Source organism: Mustela nivalis (assembly GCF_964662115.1).
Source record: "Mustela nivalis genome assembly, chromosome: 6".
In the NCBI taxonomy this organism is placed as follows: Eukaryota; Metazoa; Chordata; class Mammalia; order Carnivora; family Mustelidae; genus Mustela; species Mustela nivalis.
In genome coordinates, this window is record NC_139025.1 from 125,687,321 (window position 1) to 125,710,360 (window position 23,040).

The window sequence follows — 23,040 nt, forward strand, 5'->3', positions numbered from 1 at the left end:
GCTGGTGTAACTATAAAATCGTGCAGCTGCTATGGAAAGCAATATGGTAGTTCCTTGAAAAAAATTAAAAATCGAATCACCATTTGATCCACCAATTCCACTTCTGGGTACATATGCAAAAGAATTGAAAGCAGGGGCTGGATATTTGGCCAAACCTGTTCATAGCAACATAGTCACAGCAAAAAGGTAGAAACAACCATGTGCTCGCTTCGGCAGCACATATACTAAAAATTGGAACGATACAGAGAAGATTAGCATGGCCCCTGCGCAAGGATGACACGCAAAAAGGTAGAAACAACCAGAACGCCCATTAACCAATGAATCGATAAGCAAAACATGAGCTGTACATACAATGGAATAGTATTCAGCCTCAAAAGAAAGGAAATTCTGATCCTTGTTACAACGTGGATGAACCTCGAGGATCATGCTCAGGGAAATAAGCCAGTCACAAAAGGAAAAATATTGCATGATTCTACCTATATGAGGTCCCTAGAGAAGTTAATTTCATAGAGACAGAAAGTATAAGGGTGGCTGCCAGGGTAGGAGTTTCCGATGGAGATGATGAAAAGTTCTGGAGACAGGTGTTGGTGATGCTTACACAACAATATCAATGTGCTTAATGCCACTGAGCTGTACCCTTTAAAACTGTTAAAGTTATAAATTTTGTTACGTACAGTTTTCCATAACAAAAAAATTTAAGTTTATTTAATTTAGAGAGCTTTATAGGAAAGTGAAAAGATGTGACTATTATTAGGTATTATGAGCTGGGGATAAAGAGAAGGAGAGCATCTCCATTATTAAGGGGGAGTCTCAGGGCCACTCAAACTATGGAGAAGCCACTGCTTCTCCTCATCCTTTCTCTTCTCTGTTTCCAGGTTAAGTCCAGGACATCCTCAAACAGTTTCCAAAACCATGTGGGCGATTTCCCACTTCCCTATGCCCAAGGAAGACCTGACCCTAGGGCAGTGTTTTCTAGAGTGGTGGTGTAGACCCCTCAGAAACATTTCCATCTCTGAGCCTGTAGTCATATTTGCCTGCACACACCATCTTCAGATGGTAACAAAATAAACCAAGACAAGTGTTATCAATGTTGGGGATGTGGAAACTGTAGGTAACAAGTTAAATTAATTACAAATAATTTTCTGCATTCTTCTTTCATCTGCATTCTTTAAAAACAAAAGAAAGACACGAACTGATGATACTGAATCTGCAGGTTGGGGCTCGTGTCTTCACTTGGTCTGCATGTCTTACTTAGGTCACTCTGCAAGATGAGTGAAGGCAGGGGAAAGCTATTGACCTTTCAACAGTAAGTGGGGTCCACTACCGTCCTTCCGCAGCTCCCAGAACGGGCAGAGCTGGGGACTGGGCAGGCAAGTGAGGGTGGGCAAGAGAGCCAGATGACCCCCAGTGGAGCAGAGGCAAGGCAGTCAGGTATGGGTGGAAACCCCACAAGCATAGCCAAAGCAGAGGCTCCTGTGGGGCCCTCCAAGATGGGCTGCAGCAAATGCAAAACCTCCAGGAAAGCCCAGAGCTGTGTAGCATGATACAGAAAGAATGTCTACCCGTGAGGAGCTGTGCAGATCATTTAACACCTAGTTGAACACCTAGTAGGCACATGGGGACTCCTGCATTATGATGAGGCTCTTGGCAGGGGGGTCATGTACAGCAGGGAGCACAGGGCTGTGTGCAATTGTTCCCATCTACAGCAGCGGGTGCTAGGACAGAAGGTGCTGTGACAGTCAGAGAGAGCCACAGTGACCAGGCTGGGCTGGCTGGGAAGGGTTAATGGAGATGCTGCCCCCATGTGGAGCACGAGTTGGACCCAGAAAGCAGGGCCCAAGCTTAGCAAATGTGCTGGATAAAATGTCAAAGGCCAAGAAAGAGATGGGGAGAAGAAGGGCGTGTTTGAAGACCCCTGCACAGGAAAGGCAGTCAGCTAGTTTGGTGTATGTGGGACTAGAACCACAGAGACCAGAATTTTTTTTTTTTTTTTTTTTTTTTAGGTTTTATTTGTTTATTTGACACAGAGAGAGAGATCACAAGTAGACAGAGAGGCAGACAGAGCAAAAGGGGGAAGCAGGCTCCCTGCTGAGCAGAAAGCCTGATGCCGATGCCCAGCTCTATCCCAGAGACCAGGTTTTCACAGAAGGCTAAGTGCAACCAGTGGCCTTTGAGAGAGCCCTGGGTCCAGTGGTCACAGCCTAGTGAGAAGCTCAGGATGCAGATGCTCTCCCTAGAGTCTGAAATGGTAGGGGCAGGGGCAGGGTTACTTGTGCCCCCCTCCTCTTCCTGCTGATTTAGCTGGGAGATTCACTCCTATCAGGGACCATTCCCCAACCAGATCGTTGAGTCACAGTGGGAGCTGCTTAGGTAGAATCCACACTGGATGTGATTCCATCTCACCAAAGCCAAAAGAGCCCTCAAGAGAGACCATCAGGAAACACTCTCCAGACCTTTGAATGGGACCTCTGGGAATAAGTTTCCTCCAACACAGAATAGTTCATGAACTCCTCAGATGGTTAAGTTCATGGTTACCTGAGTCTGGGGTTTCCCAAGTCCTTCCTTTGGCTCTGAGAGATATTTAGAAGTATTTTAGAAGAAAAGTAAGACTCCAGGGCCAATGAATTTAGGAAATGCTGGACTCCATAATAGTAAAGAGTTTTCTTCATTGCATGACTTCTCAGAGCCTTTAATATCCTAATATGCACTGCAACTCTTCAAAAGGAAAAGAGACTATGCAGAACTGCCCCAATTTAATACACATGGGATCATTTTCTGAGAATGCCCCAAGTTCTTAAAAGCCCACTTTAGATGTTTAAAGAATGTTGCTCCCAGGCAGAAGCAATACTGTAAGAAGCAGCATCTCTGAGGTAGGGACTCCTCAAAGCAGACACCACTCCTCCTCATCCCAGTGGCTTAAAAAAAAAAAAGTATATTTGCCCCCTTGGAGGGGAAGGAACTGGGCATGATGAGAAAGGAAAATCTCAGCCAAGCATTTTCCCAGGACAATGGAAAATTTGGGACTAATTACTAGCAATCTCTTAAACCAAAGTGTTCCTTGTTTGCTTGCCTTCTGAGTCAACTGGGAAAGAAATAAGTATCTTTAAAAAGTAGAATGATTCAGCCATGAGACAGAAGGAAATCCTGCCATTTGCAACAACATGGATAGATCTTGTGGGCATAATGCTAAGTGAGATAAGTCAGACAGGGACAAATACCCAATGATCTCACTTCTTGTGGGATCTAAAAAAGTTAAACTTTTTTAGACTCTCAGAGAAACAGAGCACAGAGCGGTGGTTAGCAGGGGCTGGTGGGGAGGGGTAGGGAGAAATGGGGAGATGTTGGTTAAAAGGTACAAACTTCCAGTTGTAACATTAACAAGTTTGGGGATCTAATGTACAGCATAGTGATGATGGTAACAGTTCTGTGTCATATACTTGAATGTTGCTAGAAGAATGGATCGTAAATGTTCTCACCACAAAAAAGAAATGGTAACCATGTGACAGGAGGGAGGCGGTAGCTTCTAGTAGTGCAGTAATCCTTTTGCAATTTATAAAGGTATCCAATCAACACATTGTACACCTTAAACTTACGGTGTTATGTGTCCATTGTATCTCAATAAAGCTGGAAAAAAATAAATGGAATATGGATCCTTAGAACAGAAGAGTAGACACTAGAAAAATCTAAGGAAATCTGGATATAGTGTTTACTTAATCATAATGTATCAATAATGGCTCATTAATTATAACAATATACCATAGTATATATGCTTCCATAGAAATATATACCATATCTATTCTTATTTCATAATGTAAATGTACTATAATAATATAAGGTATTAATAATAGAAGAGTGCAGGGTATATGGAGACTCTCTATATTATTTTCTCAATTTTTCTGTAAATCTAAAACTGTTTTAAAAAACAAAGTCTGGGGAACCTGGGTGGCTCAGTCAGGTAAACCATCTGCCTTCAGCTCAGGTCCTAATCACACAGTCTGGGATCGAGTCCCACATGGGGCTCCCTGCTCTGCACGAGTTTGCTCCTCTCTCTGCCTCTGCCCCTGCCTCTCTGTCTCTCTATCCTTCATGAATAAATAAATAAAATCTTTAAAAAGTAAAAATATTTTTTAAAAAATAAAAAATGAATTCTATTAAAACTGTTTATTCTATTTAAAAATGAATTCTATTAAAACTGTTTATTCTATTTAAAAAAATAGAATGCCGGAATCTCTCCTAATGTTTCCACGCTTTGCAAAACTAGCTCTTAACTTCTGTAAGCTCTGTTTGCTCACATTTGTTACCCTTATCCTTAGCAGCCTGCCTTGGCCTGTTTTTCAGATGCTTTTCAAAAGATTTTTCTCAAAAGATTAAAATTCAAAGTCATTCTGCTAATCGAAACAAAGATTCCAAGTAACAAGGGCACTCTAGTCCCAGAACTTTTTGTTTAAAACTTTACTGAGATTTACTGGATGAGCCTAAATTTTTATCTGGAGTGCATTTTTGCTTTACGGGTTATTGCAACCAAATTGGTTAAAATCCAAATTTTAGTAGCTATGAAGCATTACTCAAAAGAGATGCATCTGGTAGGAAATTATCTTGAAGACCATTAGGAGCTCTCCCTTTCCAGTGAGGCATGATGCATGAAATATAAATAACTTCTGTGCCAGGTGTCAAGGGAGCACAGCCTGTAGAACTCTTCACATTCTGAGGCATCTTTCAGTGCTGATCTGTGAGAAGGCACAGCTGGCTTCATGAGGCTCATGCACATCTTTTATCTCCCAGAGATCTGTTCTTCTTATGCGTCAGCTGCTCTAAACCAAGTCACAGAGAGGTGAAATAACTTCTTGCCATGGCTCCTGCCCAAAGTTCTTCTCAGGACCACAGATATCTTAAAGGAAGAAAAGGTCAAAGTGACTTTCTCATAACTGGATTCACATTTTGGGAGACTTGCCATTGCTCCACAGCGAAGAGTATTTAAGAAGCATGAACCACAACGTATGCTTGGAATTTGGAAGTACACCGTTAGGTCCCACCAAAGGGCAGAATGTTACATTCCGACTTGGATAGATTCCAGCACTGTAACAGTAGTGTGGGATTACCACGAGTAATTCCAGCTCCTTATGTGTGGTGGGTGGACTGGTGGATGAATGAGATGTCAAGAATTTTGTGAGAAGGAAAACCAGCTCAGATAGTGCTCTTTTTTGGGAACTTCCAGAAGCTCCAGCCGTGAGGAGGCCACCCTTAGCAGCTCCAGGCATACTGCTTCTGCTTTGCCCAGACTGGCCATACCAGTTCCTGACATTTACACCACTATAAGACTTCCACAAAGCTTTGACATAATGGATGATTTCTACAGCAAAGTCACTGGCTTTATTTTCATTGCGGAGATTATTCTGGAAACTAAAAAATGTTTCATGTTTGGCAGGTTTTTCACCCATGTGCTTGTTATCTTAGCTCACGTCATCTGCCAACATTGCAACATAATCCGCTGCCAAAAGTAAATAATAAAAAAGAAGAGAAAAGAGAAAAAAAAATGAAAAGAAAGCTGTCATGATCAAACAGGAAGCCACTGTGCATTTGGGATCTTCCAACTGGTATCTCCATGGTGGGCTTTCCAGAGCCTCTGTCCTCCGTTGCAGAATGACCAGCAATGAAGACATACTATGAATTCCAGCTCCCACAAGCTTAGAGCCATGTGGAACAGAGAAGGGTTATAAAAAGAGGTTGCTATCAATATTTAACTCTTGATAAGGCTGGGAATCCTTTGGAGAATGGCCAGCATATCTTGGCCAACTTGGCTCCTGAGACTCATCAGGAAGACCTCTGCCTTCAAGAGACTGGAGTTTCCACAGCCTGTGTTCCAAATGTTTGAGGATCTTTGTTCCCCCAAGTGGAAAAACACACTGTATTTGCCAGTCAGCGGATAATTTACAGAGAAGTGGAGGCAAATTCATGGTGTCCAAAAACACTGATAGACTTGTAGGTCTCTGCCTAATCTAGTCATTCGTTTATTTTTAAAGACTACCTTTGATAACAATACCAAAGATTTTAAATTCCTCTCTAGCCTTCGTCTAGCCTTTGATAACAATACCAAAGATTTTAAATTCCTCTCTAGCCTTTGTCATTTGCAGAGGCACTGTTCAATGAAATGTGAATTTAATTTACAAAGCAAATATATCTTTTTTTAAAAGATTTTATTTATTTATTTGATAGAGAGAGAGATAGAGAGAGAGATCACAAGTAGGCAGAGAGAAAGGGGGAAGCAGACTCCCTGCTAAGCAGAGAGCCCAAAGAAGACTTGATCCCAGGACCCCGAGATCATGACCTGAGCCAAAGGCAGAGGCTCACCCCAGTAAGCCACCCAGGCACCCCACAAATAATATCTTTTTAATCTACCACCTCAGCTTCTTTATTTCAGGGATTCTGCCAATTAAGTCATTCAAAGTCAACACTGTCTTGTTTTTTGTTTTGTTTTGTTTTTTGCCTTATATGCAGGTAGCACTTACCATTATCTTGTTTAAAATGTATATAAACAATCCAGAAATATAGAAAGTGGAAACTCACCTCTGCAGCCTATCCCAGGAGCAATGTGTTGTTGTACAGATACAAGTCCTACCCCAAATAAGACTCTGAGAAGGCAGGTACTTTAGAACAAGACTTTGAGGTCAGAATTCACAAAACTTCTGCTCGGCCAGTACTAGCTTGAGCCCTCAGCATCCCCAAATATCTCCCACCTTCTCCTTTATTCCCAGCCTGGTCTTCCTCCTTCCTGCTCATCACCCGTCCTGGTCTCAGAACTATGCTTCAGGTCACAGGGTCTGCAGGCCTGCCCGAGGTCCTGCTTATGCCCCTTCCAGCTCTTTGCATAAAGTGCCTCCTTTCCTCAAATCTGCCACCCAGATATGTCCAGTTGGAGCACCTCTGCTCCTCCTGATAAGTTCTCTCTCCCATATATTATCTTACTTCTTGGCAGGTCTAATTAGAATGCTTCCTGTAGTCTGTCTTGTATTTCAAGTGTGTTTGTATAGGTGACATCTCCCATACTAGCCTATGAACATTGGAAGTCATATTTGAGTCATTCCCACACCTCTTCACAGTGCAGAAAGGATGATGACATATCTGATGAAGGGTTATCATTCAAAGTATAATAAAGAATCTATATAAATCAACACACAAAAAACAAATAATCCAATTTAAAAAAGGCAGAAGACATGAACAGACATTTCTCCAAAGACATACAGATGGCCAACAAACACATGAAAAGATGTTTATCATCACTTACGACAAGGGAAATGCAAATCAAAATTACAATGAGATCTCACCTCACACTTGTCAGAATCACTAAAATCCACACAAGAAAAAAATAAGTGTTGACAAGGATGTGAAGAAAAAGGAATACTCGTGTACTGTCAGAAGGACTTCAAATCTGGTACAGTCACTCTGTAAAACAGTATGGAGATTCCTCAAGAAGTTAAAAATAGAACTATCTGATGATTCAGCAATCCCACTACTGGGTATTTATCCAAAGAATGCAAAAATACTAATTCAAAGGGATACATGCACCCTGATGCTTATAGCAACATTATTTACAATAGCCAAGATATGGAAGCAGCCCAGTGTCCACTGACAGATGAATGGATAAAGAAGAGGTGGTGTACATATACAATGGAATATACTTGGCCGTAGAAAGGGATAAAATCTTGCCATTTGCAATGACATGGATGGAGCTAGTGAGTATAATGTTAAGCAAATAAGTCAGGCAGAGAAATACAAATACCACATGATTTCACTCATATGTGGAATTTAAGAAACAAATATTTCTTAAACAGATGAGCAAAGGGGAACAGAGAGAGAGAGAGAGATAAAAAATCAGACTCAGCCATGCAGAACAAACTGATGGTCACCAAAGGAGAGGGAGGTGGAGGGATGGGTTAAATAGGTGATGGAGGTTAAGGAATGCATTTGTTTTGCTGAACACCTGGTGATGTATGAAATTGTCGAATCACTATATTGTACACCTGAAACTAATGACATTGTGTGTTAACTAACTGGAATTAAAATAAAAACTTTTAAAAAAGAGAGAAAGGGTGATGTCAGTCGTGAATTAAATTGATGAACTATGGATAGCAAGGAAGCAGGAGGCCGAGGCAAGTAAGTGAAGTTAAATAACAAATGACAAGAGGGTGGAAAAATTTGCCGACTTTATCACAGTTACACGTTCACCATCTTGATATAAACAAGCTCTAAGAATTAAAAAAAAGATCCTATTTAAAAAATGAACAGAAGATGTGGAAAGTTCACAGAAGTAGAAATGCAATAGCACTTAAACATGAAAAGATGCCCAACTTCACTCATAGTAACATAAATGCAAATTAAAACTACACTGACCTACAGACATCTAACACACCACCCAAAAGCAGAATACATATTCCTCTTGAGTTCACATGGAACATTGTCGAGGACAGACCATATGCCAGTCCAGGAAACAAGCCTAAGTAAGTTTAAAAGGATTGAAGTCATGCTAAGTATGTTCTCCAACCAAAGTGGAATTAAATTCAAAATCAGTAACAGAAAGAAATTTGAGAAATTCACAACTATACATACACTTAAGCAATCAATGGGTTAAAAAGTCACATGAAAAACTAGAAACTACTTTAAGATGAACAAGAATGAAAACACAACATACCGTAACTTAAAGAATGTAGCTAAAGCAGTGTGAGAGGGAAATTGATAGCTTTAGACACCTATGTTAATAATGAAAGACTGCAAATCAGTAATCTAACCTCCAACTTTAAAAAACCAAAAAAAGAAAATCAAACTAAAATCAAATCAAACAGATAAAAGGAAATTAAACTAGAATGGAAAGAAATAAAATAAAGAATAGAAAACCAAAACAAGAAATCAGTGCAACCGAAAGTTAGTTCTCTGAAAAAATCAGCACAGTTGACAAATCCTTAGTTAGACTGACAGGGTGGGGGTCGGGGTGGGGGTGCTGAAAGAAGACTAAATCTACTAAAATGAGAATGAAAGAAGGGATACCACCACCTATCTAAGAAATAAGAAAGCTTGTAAGAGAATATCATGTCAACAAATTGAAAATTCAGAAGTAATGGACAGATTCCTTCAAAGACACAAATTATTAAAACTGAGTCAAGAAGAAATCGATCTGAATTGATCTACAAAAGAAAAAGTAAAGAGACTGAACTATTATTTTTTTCCTTTTTTAAAAAATTTAATTTAATCTTATTTTATTTCAGTGTTCCAAAATTCATTGTTTATGCACCATACCCAGTGCTCCATGCAATACCTGCCCTCCTTCCCACAAAGAATACCCCAGGCCTAGATGGTTTCTACGGTAAATTCTACCAAACTTGTAAAGAAGAATTAGTACCGTGCCCAAGATAAAAGAACTACAGACCAAAACTATATGGAGACACCATTTCTTAGTAAGTTGGGCAAACATCCCAAAGTTTCATGATATATTCTGTAGATGAGGCAGTGGGGAACGCTCATAAAATGCTGGTGGAATACATAATGGTAACCTGTTTGGAGGGGAATTTTATAATATTAGAAAAATTATATATCCATTTACTGTTAATTCCAGCAATCTCTCTTCTAGGCATCTAAGCTAAAGAATCCTGGCTAAGCGCAAAAGAATGTGTGGCATGGCTTTTAACTGTTATGAGACTTGTAAAGATTGAAAACCACCAAAGTGTCCATCCAGTTGAGTCAAATTTCATTCATTCACCCAAGGATTTAGGCTATAGAACTAGAAAAAGAAATGAGGAGAGACTGAGTAATTCCCAGGAAAAATAAAGATGCAAAATATTCTTCCATTTATGTGAAAAAAAAGGAGGGATATATATATATATATATATATATATATATATATATATATATATATGAAGTTAATATTATATGCTAATATTTTAAAATGGAAAGATTAAAAAAATTTCTTTAGTTCACTTTTGAGAGGCCAGACAAGGGTGAGAGATAGCTCCAGTAGCCAGATATTTCTGAATAAATCTTATCTGCAGTTTTGGTTTTGCAATAATATAAATGCTTTATAAAATTATTTAAAAAATGAAATTAAAAAACCAATTCCTAAAAATCCAAAAGAAAATTAAATAAGTGAATCCAATGGTGTCTCTAAGTTTGCAGAATAACCTCACAGAGAAGAATTATTTTAAGTAATTTTAAAACTCAAACAGGATATACCTAAGGTCAAAATGAACAATAAAACAATGTTTGAAACTGCACTTAGGAATTGTATTATTAATGGTAATATTGGCATTGTTGCTTTGAAACTGCAGCTAGGATAAAGTAAAAGACAAATTATATTAATATCATTAGGAACAAGACTCAGCATAAGTGAAAAGAGACACAAATATAAAATCAGGACATAAGTAAATTAGCTGTGTTTCTAAATTAGAATTGGAACTGTCAGTATGAATTCATGGTGCATTTTCTCTTCTATGTCTTATATCTTATACATAATTATGTTATATAATTATTACATGTTGTATACCATATGTTTATTGTATGTACATACACATATCAAATATCACCATTCTGCCAACTGCAGGGACTAGAAACACTTCAATTCAGAGGCAGATCCTGGTTTCTTTTCTTTTCTTTTTTTTTTTTTTTTTGCTAAAAAGACAAAAATAAAGACCATTTATTTTAATAAATGTCTATTTTAATGTTTTTCACAATAGAATAAATGCTTCTCTTGATGACTGCAGATAGTTAAGGCTGTTTGGTAGTATCCAGAACCACCACAGGAATGGTTGCTTTCCTGACTGGTGTGTAGTCTTCAGTAATTATAAGGAATTACTTGTCTCGAACTGCTGTCAAACCAGTAGGACTGCATTTATGCATCCATCATTTTCAGGATTGTTGGTAACCTGGGCATATTTTCCCCAAATAACTTTGCCTCCTTGTGTCACATGGCCCAACTCACTCACCTTCAGCTCAATTACCATGCCTTTGGTAATAATACCCAAAGTTGTATATAGTGGGGATGAAGGATTTTTTTTACACCAAGTATTGGCAGGCTAAAGGTGGCTTTCAATTCAGGATGTGTTACATGGGCCTTTTTGAAACATAAGCCCATTGGCCTAATGAATCTTTCATATTTAGGTGGTTTTCGAGTAAAGCCATCTCCAACAAAGCAGACTTTAGTGACCATTCTTTTCCATGCTTTCTTCTTTCTCTTTCCTGTTCGAATAACTTTTAATACTTCTGTTTCTCCCTGGGCACGAACTTTGGGTAAAGGAACTTCCCATTTTCCCGCTTTCTCTTTTCATTTTTGTTTAATCATATTAGAAAGTACTTTAGCTTGAGACTGTCCCTCCCTGTCCAGTAGATATGCAGGTACTGCTCCTTGTGGAGTCTTTTCATCATTCTTTTGTTTGGTGTTTCTCTTTTCATGCATCTTGATAGTCTTTTTCATCTGTATTTTCTCAGCATGGTGCTGTTTATGGTAGAGCTTAGCTTTCAGACCAATCATCCTTTTGCCTTCTTTGAACGTTCATGAGCCTCTCGACCTTCTTTCTTTCTCTTTTTCTCATGGTAATCCAAACGATAGCCATAGCGCTTCTGGTGTGACTCAATATATTCATTTGGTGGCATGGTGACGGCTGCAGAGCTGTGGGGTACAGCTGTCGGGGCGCAAAGAAGATCTCAGTTTTCGGTCTCCCAGACCCACGAGCTAACTCCCCAGATCCTGGTTTCTAAGGACCATTCCCCCACTACAATGGGACAAATGGCCACATCCAGGTCTAGGGCAAGAAATGTACCACATGAGCATGAAACACCTTTTCATTCCAAATAGCAAGGATGCTCTCAGAGCCTCCTGGTGTCGTGCCAGAAGGAATCAAGGGCCCGTGTGAAATTGGGACAATTTGAACAACAATAAGGAAAGTTACTGCTGTGAATTGAAATTCTTCGAGTATGTTTCCATCTGTGAATTCATACACACTGACACTCTGAAAAAAGAAACACGTTAGTCACCTTGGGATCACGCCAGGGAACCAACTCATTACTCTGGAAACCAAAACCTTTTGCCTTTCCTGTGTGAACCACACTAACCAATTTGGTCAGGCGGTTTCTCTTCATAAGTGAATTCCAGTGAATAAATGAAGAAGGAAAGCCAGAACTGAAGATCACCCTTTTGCAAGTTCTAGTGATGCAAAGGCTCTAGGCAATCATCATCAAGACACCCCCCCAAATCGGAAAAGGCAGACAAGTGGACATTAGGTGCCTCCTGATGGAAAGACACATGTCACCAGTGAGTCTTGTCAAAAAATCGCTTCTGAATCCAAACAGGTCTCAAGATCTTACTATTGGTCAGGAAATGCAGGGCACAGAGCAGAACAAGAAACATCATGGACTTGTCTCAGAGTCTCCTTTGTGGGGAACCCGAACCAAGACCCCAGAGACAGAGTGTGACTGGGACCACCCTGGGTTCCTCCCTGTTCCCCCGGTGCCTGGTTGCCTGCTGCCCACACTGGTGACCACACGAGTCACCATCCTAGTTCCTCTCGCCAACTGGGATCACAGGCAAGATGCATATTCCTTAGGCTCCTCGGCAGCTTTATTCCTGACCCATGATAAGAAATGCACCACCTCCCAGGCTGGCAGACTAATCAAGTTGGTCCCTCCCCAAGAGGCAGGACCTGGCAGCAGTGAACTACCCCATGTGTCTTCCTCGTCACTAACATCAGTGCTAATATCATCGGCTCAGAATGCTCCCTGGACACGTAAAAATCCTTACCCATGAACAACGTGTCCACAGTTCTCGTGTATCATCTCCTAGCGCCGGGTTCTTTCCAGGTGCCATGCCCAGAGAAGGAGACCTCCTGAATATGGGAATTCTGCTCAGGACCCCCTCCCCTTCCCAGGCTCTAGCTTAGCACCAGACAACAGGAATATAACGTGAGCCGCAGCTGTGAGCCACAGACATCATTTTACATTTTCCAGAAGTCGCTTTAAAGAAATAAATAGAAGCGGGTAAAAAAAAAAAATTAACAATACATTTTATTCAACCCAAAATATCTGAAATATCATCTCAACATGTAGTCAATATAAAGCATTGGCCATCTTGCGTGTGGTACACTCGGAGCACATTTCATTTCCGACTGGATGAACTTGGAGTTCTCTGCAGGCAGCCGCAGGCTCGGGCCGCCATGCTGCCCTTGGCAGTTCCGGTCGCCTGCCTCACTGGGCCAGCGCCAGCAAGGAGGGTTGTTCACTTTTGGAAGGCTCAAGATCTCCATCTCTCCATGTTCTCTGACCCCAGACCCACTATTGACTAGTGACAATAGCATCCGTTGGCGGGAGAGGCACTGACTGACGGGCTGAGACGGGGCAGCTGCCTGGCATGGGACATCAGGTTTCTATACTTTGTAGTCATGACGGAGCACGAGCCTGACACAGGGACGGCAAGACCATCACCTGCCAAAGGGGCCTCCCAGAGGCTTTCAGTCTGATTCTTGATACCCCAGGAACACCCTGCCTCTGCAATTCTGTCTCAACCTGCGCCATCCAAAATACTGTCATTGCAGATACGCTCGGACCCCTGGAGGAACTCCTGCCAGGAGCCATTTGTTTATCTAGAGCCAACCATGAGTTGACAAGGAAAACACCCCCGGTGCTGGGCCAGAGCTGCCGCCGGGTGGGTGCTGCCCTCCCCACAGGCTGTGTGTACCTGCAAACCATGGACAAAGTCACCCCTATTGGGCCCACTTTCCTGGGAAATGGTTGTCACCTTCGGGGGGAACAGATCTGAAGGAAGCTGACGAAACAAAGGGTAGACTCCCTCCCCAGAAAATGGCCTGGTCCACCTGCTCAGTCTAACATCCACCTCTGGAGGTCAGAGGCTCCCTGAGCGCCCCGGGGGGCCTCCAGGTGTGGGTATGGTCTTCTGCAGCTTTCGGTGGAGGACATGGTCCCTGGTTCAGGCTCTATCCCCTTAGGGCTCGATGGGGTGAAATTACGTTCCTGCTCCACATCCTGTGCTCACTCAGAGGCCTCAGTGTCCTCATCTGTGAAATGGAAACTGCCCTAACTGTCCTGCATCCAGTCTGTCTGCATGTCTGTCCGCTCTTCTGGGAGATGAGGGAGGCAGCCCAGGAGACCCACAGGTGTGTGGGGAACCTGGTCGCTGCCTAAAGGGTTGCAGACAGGAGAAGTTCAAGATTTGGGTTTTCTGTCTCTTGCTAGTCTGAGAAAGCTTCCTGAAATCTGGAATATCCACGCACATCCTTATAGCACACCCTCCCCCATAGCAGTTTTAGGGGCACTGTGCATACGGGTCATGCAAGCTGCTGGTAGTGTGGGGACCGTGGGGGTTAGGAGCACCCGGATGGGGACGGGAGTCATGTGGGACTCACGCTGCATGTGCAGTGGAGTTCACTGCGACCTCTGGCTCAAGCTCAGATGATCTGAGAAAGGATTATGGATGACTAGTGCCATGTGCTGCCTTCTCCAGGCTCCCTGGGGCCCTGGCGCAGATGAGGGGCTTCTGAAAGAACGATTATGTCCAATTGTCTCAATTATGCAAACCATGCTGACATTTCTAGCAGGGGAAGGATGGGCTGGGGGGAGGGTCACTTCAAAGGGAAAGTTCTAGCTCCCCCACCTCTCTCAGATCCCAAGGCTATTTTCATGGGATCCCACACCGAGCAGCCTGGCAACATGGGGCCCTGGTTTCCTTTTTTGGCCCGGGAGCGAGGTCATGGGGCCATCGCCTCACCAGGATCATGAGGGCCCCGGCACGGGCACTCACATGCTCCTCATGTGGACTTCTGCTCTTAAAGGGTGGGCCCGCCTCTGCCAGCTTCCTGCCTGGCCTGAGGAGGAAGCTGGAGAAGGTCGGGCTGAGCCCTCCCCACTCTGCCACTGTAGCAGGTAAGCCCAGGTGGGGCTAAGCTCAGGTGGGGGTGAGCTCAGACGGGAACTCTGCTTCCCAGGGCCTCTCCTGCAGAGGCTGGCTGGACAGGGGTGTATCCATTCTCAGCCAACAAGGCCTCCAGGATCATTCCCTGAGGGGACAAGCCCTGTGTCAGTCAGGTTCCAATGTGTTGCGGTTCCCTCAGAGCTGGCTTCTAAAGGTAGGTGCCAGGGGTCTGCACGGAAGTCCCAGCTGCAGAGTTTAGGCTCCTTGCCTGTCACTCCTTATCTTACCTCTGCTTCTTTGCTTCCTGGAGAGGTGCCTCTTCCCAAAAGCCCTTGCTGTCACTAAAGTTCTTTGGGGTGGGGGGGGCAGAGGCGATACCTGTAAGCCTTTATCCGCTGATATTCCAACTGTTAGTTCAAACCTCAGGGAAAAGATAGGTTCCACTACACAAGACTGCAAGGGAGGTGGGAGTTCCCTCTCACTGCCGGTGGGAAGCAGGAACGGGTTTCTGGAAGGCCATGCAGCCAAGATTTACACAGCGCTGTTTACTGCAGGGAGACACGGGAGCAACCCAATGTCCAAAACAGGGGACTGGGTTCATAAATCACGGTCTATCCACAGGATGAAATATAATGTAGCCATTTGCAGAAGGACAGAGAAGAATGCGTAATGACAATGCGCAGAATGGATATGTTTTTTATTACACACATACACGCACACACACATATGTCTATTCTATTCACAGAAAAAAGCCTCGGAATACACTGAAATTCTATCTGTTGTTATTTTAGGATGAAGGCCATCTGGGTGATGTTTATTCATTCCTTAGTATATTTCCTCTTCTTTTACTTTAATCATTTTCTATAACAAATACATTTTCCTTTCTGTTACCAGAAATTACACCTTTTTAAATTCTTTTATCTTTTTAAAAAACCTTAGCAGAAATTAGCAGGAACAGAGGGGTGCCTGGGTGGCTATCAGTTAAGCCTCTGCCTTCGGCTCAGGTTGGGATCCCGGGGTGCTGGGATCGAGCCCTGCCTCGGGCTCCCTGCTCAACGCAGTGTCTGTTTCTCCCTCACCCCTGTTCCTCCCTCCCCCCAACTTGTGCTCTTTCTCTCTCACTCTCTCTCAAATAAATAAATACATTCTTTTTAAAAACTCGCAGAAATAGAGAGTAGGGGGACAAAGAACGGGAGTATTTACAGGAATCGTTCCTGAGTGAACCAGGAGTAGGAACTGAGAAGGAAGGAAGACCAGAAAGGTAGAGAGGGGAAATAGGAGACAAATTTGCTCTGTCTGAATTAAATATTTAGGGAAGAATTAAAAAGGACACCAGCCTCTCTGGGAGCGGACTTCATACAGGCTTGACTTGAAGGAAGGATTGTCCTTGGCAATCTTCCCCAACTATCACTCTATACGGTACCTAGCAGCAGTTTTAATCATGGCATTTGCAATGGAGTTTACAGCATGAATTGGCCACTGTCTACAATGTGTTTCAGGCCCCCAGAAAATGTAATCGAAAACACCAACGAATGTTGAATGTGTTTGCTGTAATTGTTTGTGTTTAATTGGTTCTTTTCTAGAAGTCTGGAATTTTGTTTGGTTTGGCTCTTTGCATTCTCATTTGTTTGCTTTGCAAAGTTGATAAGTACAAGAAACAGAATGACATTCAGGCATTTTAAGTGGCTAGTCATCTTCCTTCTGAACTAAGTGAAAACAAAACACACTTTCTATTAACTTAAAATCCTCTTACTTGGAGCAGTTAATATTTTTAGAACTCCCTCTTTTGCTTTGGTTGAAAATATTTTTGAGAATGTCCTATAGTGTGTGTGTGCATGTGTGCATGCATATGTGTGTGTGTGTGTGTGTGTGTGTGTGTGTGTGTGTGTGTGTAAATTCTGGGCTTAGAAAAATAGAAGGGGAATAATGGAACCCACTCCATGATGCTCTTCCATAATCTAGAAGCTAATGGGGTTCAACATCTTAAACCCTCCATTAAAAAGGCAGTAGCCAGACAGTGGCTGTGATGCCCCTTTGTTCTCCAGCTCTTTTAGACTCTGCAGTCCATGAACGAATTACGGCATCCACTGGGAGTGAACAGGGTCCAGGAAATGGTTGGTTCATTGCCTCAGACACACATCACATACAGGAACACTTTTCCCAGGCTGCCACAGGAAACACTTACTAGAATTTATCTTGCTATTCTCCAGAAACCGTGCCTTCAATTGCTATCCACATCAGGGGAAGGATCCATTTCCAGTGCTAGAAATGGCTTTAGGAAAAGGAGCTAATGTCAGCTCACAGTGCTCCCTTCCCCGGCTGCCAGGCCCTTCTGTTGCTGTGTGTCTCCCCAACTTCCCTCACTGCTTCTGGCTCTCATCCTGCCTGGTCTGCTCTCCGCATGAATGTGGCGCGGAGACAGCATGTCCTGTGTCTGTTCCTTAACGGCTGGTCATGCTCGATATGCCTCAATGTAAAATTAGTGCTGAAAGGGCAGGTGGCCTCTCTCCATGGGCCACGGACCCTGCCTGGAGATAGGGCATAGGAGAGGGTACATTTGTTAGGCATGATGGAGTGGAAAGCATGCTACCAGGAATCGTGGCAACAGCATCCTTTCTCTGTTAATCATTGGAGACACTATATACAAATGCTTAAAGCTGTATGACCATGCAGAAGAGCCAAGGGAAGGTCTTGGTTTACGCACTTCTCCTAATCTTGACCCCTACCCTGCTAAGCACACTTGGCGGTTTGTTATCTGTCATTCTAAACGAGGGCACCCAGTCATGCCTGAGTCACAGACATAATTTTAAATTGTAGAGAAGCCACGTTAAGAAAAGGAAAGCCATGCTAAAATAAGGGAAATTAATTTTAGAACTTACTAAACTCCATATATCCCAATTATTCTTTCAACGTGTTGTTATAACAAAACAACTTATTAATGACATATTTTATGTCCTTTTTTTTTTTACTTCAAAATCTAGCCAAATACTACCCCCCCCACCCTTTTCCTAAGCTCTAATGTCAGACATAAAAAATGGCAGTTTTCTGTCTTGTACTTGATCTCACAGCGTATCTCCATTAAGACCAGCCAAATTTCAGGGGCTTAATAGCCACATATAGCCAGTGGCCACCATGTTGTACAACATAGCTCTAGACCTTTCAAGGTTTGGTGTTTTTTTTTTTTTAAGATTTTTTATTTATTCATTTTAAAGAGCGATAGAATGAACAAGAGCGTAAGCGGGGGACGGAGGGTCAGAAGGAGAAGCAGACTCCTTGCTAAGCTGGGAGCCCGACATGGGACTCGATCCCAGAACCCAGAGATCATGACCTGAGCTGAAGGCAGATGCTTAACCGACTAAACCACCCAGGGGCATCTCAGGGTTTGTGCTTGTACAACTGGATCATAAGAGAAAGATCTGACTACAACTTTTTTTTCCCCCAATTCATAATAGTGATATTTACACTCTAGAACTTAAAGTTCTTCTTCAGAATGTCTGAGTGTTGCACAGCCCATGATTTGTTATATTGCCATTGGTTCAACCAGTCCCTGACAGAGAGGAAAAAGAAATTGGAGGCTTCTAATCCTTCACTCAGTTCAAAATACACTGAAACAAACTTCCATGTATGCATGTAAAAGTATTTCCAGATAATAGGTCCCTAGAAGTGAACCTATTGGTGACCTAAGTGGGTCAAAGGATATATACACTTGACCCTGTGGCAGGTGTCGCTCAGCTCCCCTCCAAAAACGTACTGCCAAGAGTCTGTGAGCAGGAACCACATCCAGAGCCAAGCAGGCCACCAGCTAGCCTTGGGGTTTGGACCTTGGTTCCCTTAGAAGTAAAACCAGGGAGCTGGGCTAACCCTTCCTAAATGCCCGATTCTATGGCTCAAAGGTTGGTGGTTCCAGCCATCCCTTTGGTAGGAAGCTGGTGTCTGGATGAGACCCACCTTCAGCAGGACAGGCTCAGAGAGGCAGATGAGCAAACAAAGCTCCACACGCCCTTTGTCTGAGGTCAGCAGAAGACTCTCAGTGAAGACCCAATTCTATTTATTATACAATTACTATTACATCCTTTTCTGTGAATACAATATTGTCTATGAAGTGTCACCCCAGCAAAGGAGTAGAGGAGCAAGGACCAGCCCCAGCAGTCTGGTTCCTGAGCTGGCTGCCTGAGGCAACACATTGAACTGCACCCAGCTGACTCCGTTGGCATGCCACCCGGGGTCCTTCCCCACCCTGGTGGCCCCAGCTGTCATCACAGTCCCTGAGGGACACAGTTCCTGTTTGCACACACTGCCGATGGGGTGGGGAACCTTCCAAGGTCCTGGGAGTGTTGATGGGGGAAGCCCTGTGGATAGGGACCTAGAGAGTGGCAAAAAAGCACTGAAAAGGAGAAGGTGCCCCCCATGGGAGCCAGCCAGTCTTGGTTTTCTGATCTTCTCTCCAATGAGCACTGTACTGTACCCTCCCAGCCAGGGAAGACCAGACTGGGCCCTCCCACCATATCAGGGAGGCTCTATAACAGTGGCTTCCCAACTTGCTGGCCCTCCTCAGCAAGCCAGCCAGGTGTCGCTGGCTGAACCAGAAAGGGGAGCTATAGAGGGGCTCCCCTGAGACCCTTATGGCAATCCCTTAGTTCCCAATCAGGGAGGAACTGGTGATGGGGGGAAGGGAAGATTGGGGCACTTGTCCATCCCCAGCTGTGTGCGGCTGAGGCTTCCAACCATGGCCATGGGTCCACATTGCATTTAATTAGGTCTTCTCCCCTTCCAGTGATTCCTTCTGGTTTTCAGCCTGCAGATCTTTCGCTCCTGGGTTAAACTTATTCCCAGATACTTTCTTCTTTTTGATATCATTATAAATGAGATTGTTTTCTTAATTTCCTTTTTGAGTTCTTCACTGCTGGTGTTTGGAAACAACGGGTTTTTGTTTGCGGACTCTTCTAGAGTTTTGCTATTGTTTCATTACGGACTACATCTGTATCCTTAAACAATACATTGTTTAGCTTTGTCTGGTTTTGCACTTCGTATAAATAGACTCACACTGTGTGTGTCCTTGGGGACTTGCTTCTTTTGCTGTGTGTTATGTTTTGAGAGCCATTCAGATGGTGTGGTTTGTCTGTTTCCATGGCCATATCATGTTCCCTTGGGTGAATATGTGATGACAGACTATAGCTCCTACTGCAGCTGGCCGTCTGGGCTGCTGTCTGTTAGGGTTCTCATGAATGGGGCCATGTGAGCGTGCATGGGTGGGGGGGGGGTCTCCCGGCATACACATGCAGGAGCGTATTTGGAGCAGAACTGCCGGATTCCAGCATGTGGCTGCTCAGCTCCCCCAGACCATGCCAAAAGGTTTTCTCTCCTCTTTAAAGGGAGGAACTCAGAAGCATCTGCGCATTTTGGAGAAAACCTTTGGAATCAGCCAGAGGACACAGATGTGTGAGGAAGGCGAGGGCTGTGCAAAGCCTGGACTGGTGACCTCACCATGACTCAGTCTCCCCTCTTGATGCCCATTCACCTGCCAGAGCACCGAACAAAGCCCTGACCTCTCCACCCTGTTTAAAACCACAGGGAGGGAGCACGTGCTTTCTGCAGACCTCTGCCGCCCAAGGACGGTGGCATCTCAGTTCTGTGCAACAGGAACAGTGGGAAAGATGATCGGGTGCTCTGCTTTGCTCCTGCTGTTCCCTCTTCCAAGGGACCCTTTCCTCTTTGCCCCTGCACCCAGCTAAATTCTCCTTAGGCTCTGAAGATGAGCCAAAGGCCCCCTCCTTGCTTTCCCCAACAAGAGAAGTACTTGTTCCTGCCCTGTCCCCCTCACCGTGCACAACTTTACAGTGCCATGCCCAACTGGGAGCTCCCAAAGGCTGAGTGCACTCACCTCACCCGCAGCCAGCAGAGCCCACCAGGTAAGGGAGCTTCATTTACCACGCGTGTGAAACACACGCCCGCTGGCTTTCCGTCACATCACACAAGGTGATCGGGGGCCACAGAGGTCCCACTGAACTTTTGAAGATAGATTTTTCTCTGCCACAACCCTCCCAAGTGTAAAATGCTGATGTGTGTGGAAACACCTGTAAGTCCATGAACAGCCCAGATCAGGCCTGAGTCCTGGGTCACTGCAGACCACATTGGTTAGGACAGCCCTAGACGAACCCGGCAAAGGTGAACGGCATCTGGGATGCTCAGCCATGCCCCCTCCTCCACACCCAGCCCCCCACGCATCTCTGCACAGCCACTCTCACCACAGGCTCCCTGCCAAGACTGGTCCCTGCAGGAGTGCCCCTGTCGAAAGCAAAAAAGTTTGTATTATTTGTTTCAAGTAAGAAGATAGGGAGAGGGGCGCCTGGGTGGCTCAGTGGGTTAAAGCCTCTGCCTTCGGCTCACGTCATGATCCCGGGGTCCTGGGATCGAGCCCCGCAATGGGCTCTCTACTCAGCAGGGAGCCTGCTTCCCTCCTCTCTCTGCCTGCTTCTCTGCCTACTTGTGATCTCTGTCTGTCAAATAAATAAATAAAATCTTTTAAAAAAAAAAAAAAAGAGAGAAGGAGAAGAAGAAGACAGGGAGATAACTCTCAAAACACTGTCTCCAGTGGGGTCAGTACAGTGTATTAGGGGGGCAGGGAAGGAGCTTGCATATACATTAAGGAACTTGGACACGTTCTATTCTTTAGGCGCTTACGTTGCACTGCACATGCCCAACGTGTCCACGTGCTAGTGCACACATTGCATATTTGAAAAGTAGTAGAAAACTCCACCCATAGGAGATCTTCATAATGAGCTAAAGGTAACTTCAGGACAGCTCAGGAGGACTTCTGGGGACAGCTTCAGCTCCAGTCTGGCTCAAACTGGCTCCTGTAAGGGGCTCTCAGGCGAGACCCATCTAGCAAGGGGCTCTCAGGTGAAACACCCGGGCAGGGCGGGGGTCTCCTTGGCTGGAACTGTTGACTCTGCAAAACAAAACACATTCCTTCTTTGCTTCTGCCCTTCCCCCGTCTCCCTTCTGCTAATAATGCTTAGCCCTCTTATTTGAGTAACTTCCCTCTGCATTCTAGCTGCCAGATCCGTCCCATCCTGGCTCTCAGTCTCTCGGAGCTGGCTATTGCAAACTGACCGATCGCCACAAACAGTACTGAAATATGAGAGGTGCTTTCTGATTAATGCATGCACACTGGTCCCCAGGAGCCCCAGGAAACTGATTTAGCATGGATGAGAATATCATCAGTGCAGAGAAGGAGAATGCTGGTGAAAGAAATCCCTGGAAAAAGACAAACCCGCATTAATGTCTGACATTGTCAGAGCTGACCACAGCTGTGAGTTGGAGAGCAGAGAGTCCCTGGTTCACCAAAGCGTCCCTCATCTCGGGGACAGCTGGTCAGGGCTGGGCTTGACTCTCAGCCCTGGCATTCTACTGGCCTCCTGCTGCCTCTACCATGAACCATGAATTAGAAGCAATGTGTTCCAATGCCCATCGACCCTACCTGACCCTACCAGACCCTGGGCATTTAACAGGAAGCTGAAATCCTACCCTGGATGCTCTTCATCCAGTTCTTGCTCATTTAAGAAACTCAAAAACTATTTACGGAATACCGATCTCCGTCGGACAAGGGGCTTGAGGTTTTTCACACTAAATTGTATTTAACCCGTACAACAATCCCACCTCACAGGAAAGATCGTCAAGGCTCAGGAAAGGTACATACCTTGGCCAAGGTCATAAGTGTAAGAAACGGCGAATCTGGGAGCTGATAGGTATGTCAAAATCCAGACTCCTTTTCTTTCCCCCACACCTTGGATCGCATTTTTACTTTAGGGACCACCTTTAAAGCCTTAACCCAAAGAAATGACTTCAAGAGTAAAACTTTCAGGCTCCGGGGCAAGCCCACTGGGAAGATTCTTCTCAGGGTGTGACACCATGTAGAATACGCCCAGAAAGTCACAGGATGAAACACCATGCCCACGAGTTAAAGGGTGAGGAGGCTTTCTGGGCAATGGCTGCAGGCTGGCCGGGTCCAAGGACCCAGAGGGAGTCCTGCAGGACCGGCCAAGAGGGGTGGTGGCTTCATGCGGGAGAGAAATCAAACACAAGCCAGTAAGAAGTGAGAGCAGAGTTTATTAAAGTCATAGACCAGATAAAGACAG

The 23,040-nt window shown here is 44.2% G+C and overlaps 1 pseudogene across 1 annotated transcript; it reads right to left on the reverse strand.

Moving 5' to 3' along the window:
• Nucleotides 1-10,808: 10,808 nt before the first annotated feature.
• On the reverse strand, nucleotides 10,809-11,717 carry LOC309867980 (ribosome biogenesis protein NSA2 homolog pseudogene; annotated as a pseudogene). The gene has a single exon. The product of its transcript is annotated as a ribosome biogenesis protein NSA2 homolog pseudogene (transcript).
• Between the last annotated feature and the right edge of the window lie 11,323 nt (nucleotides 11,718-23,040).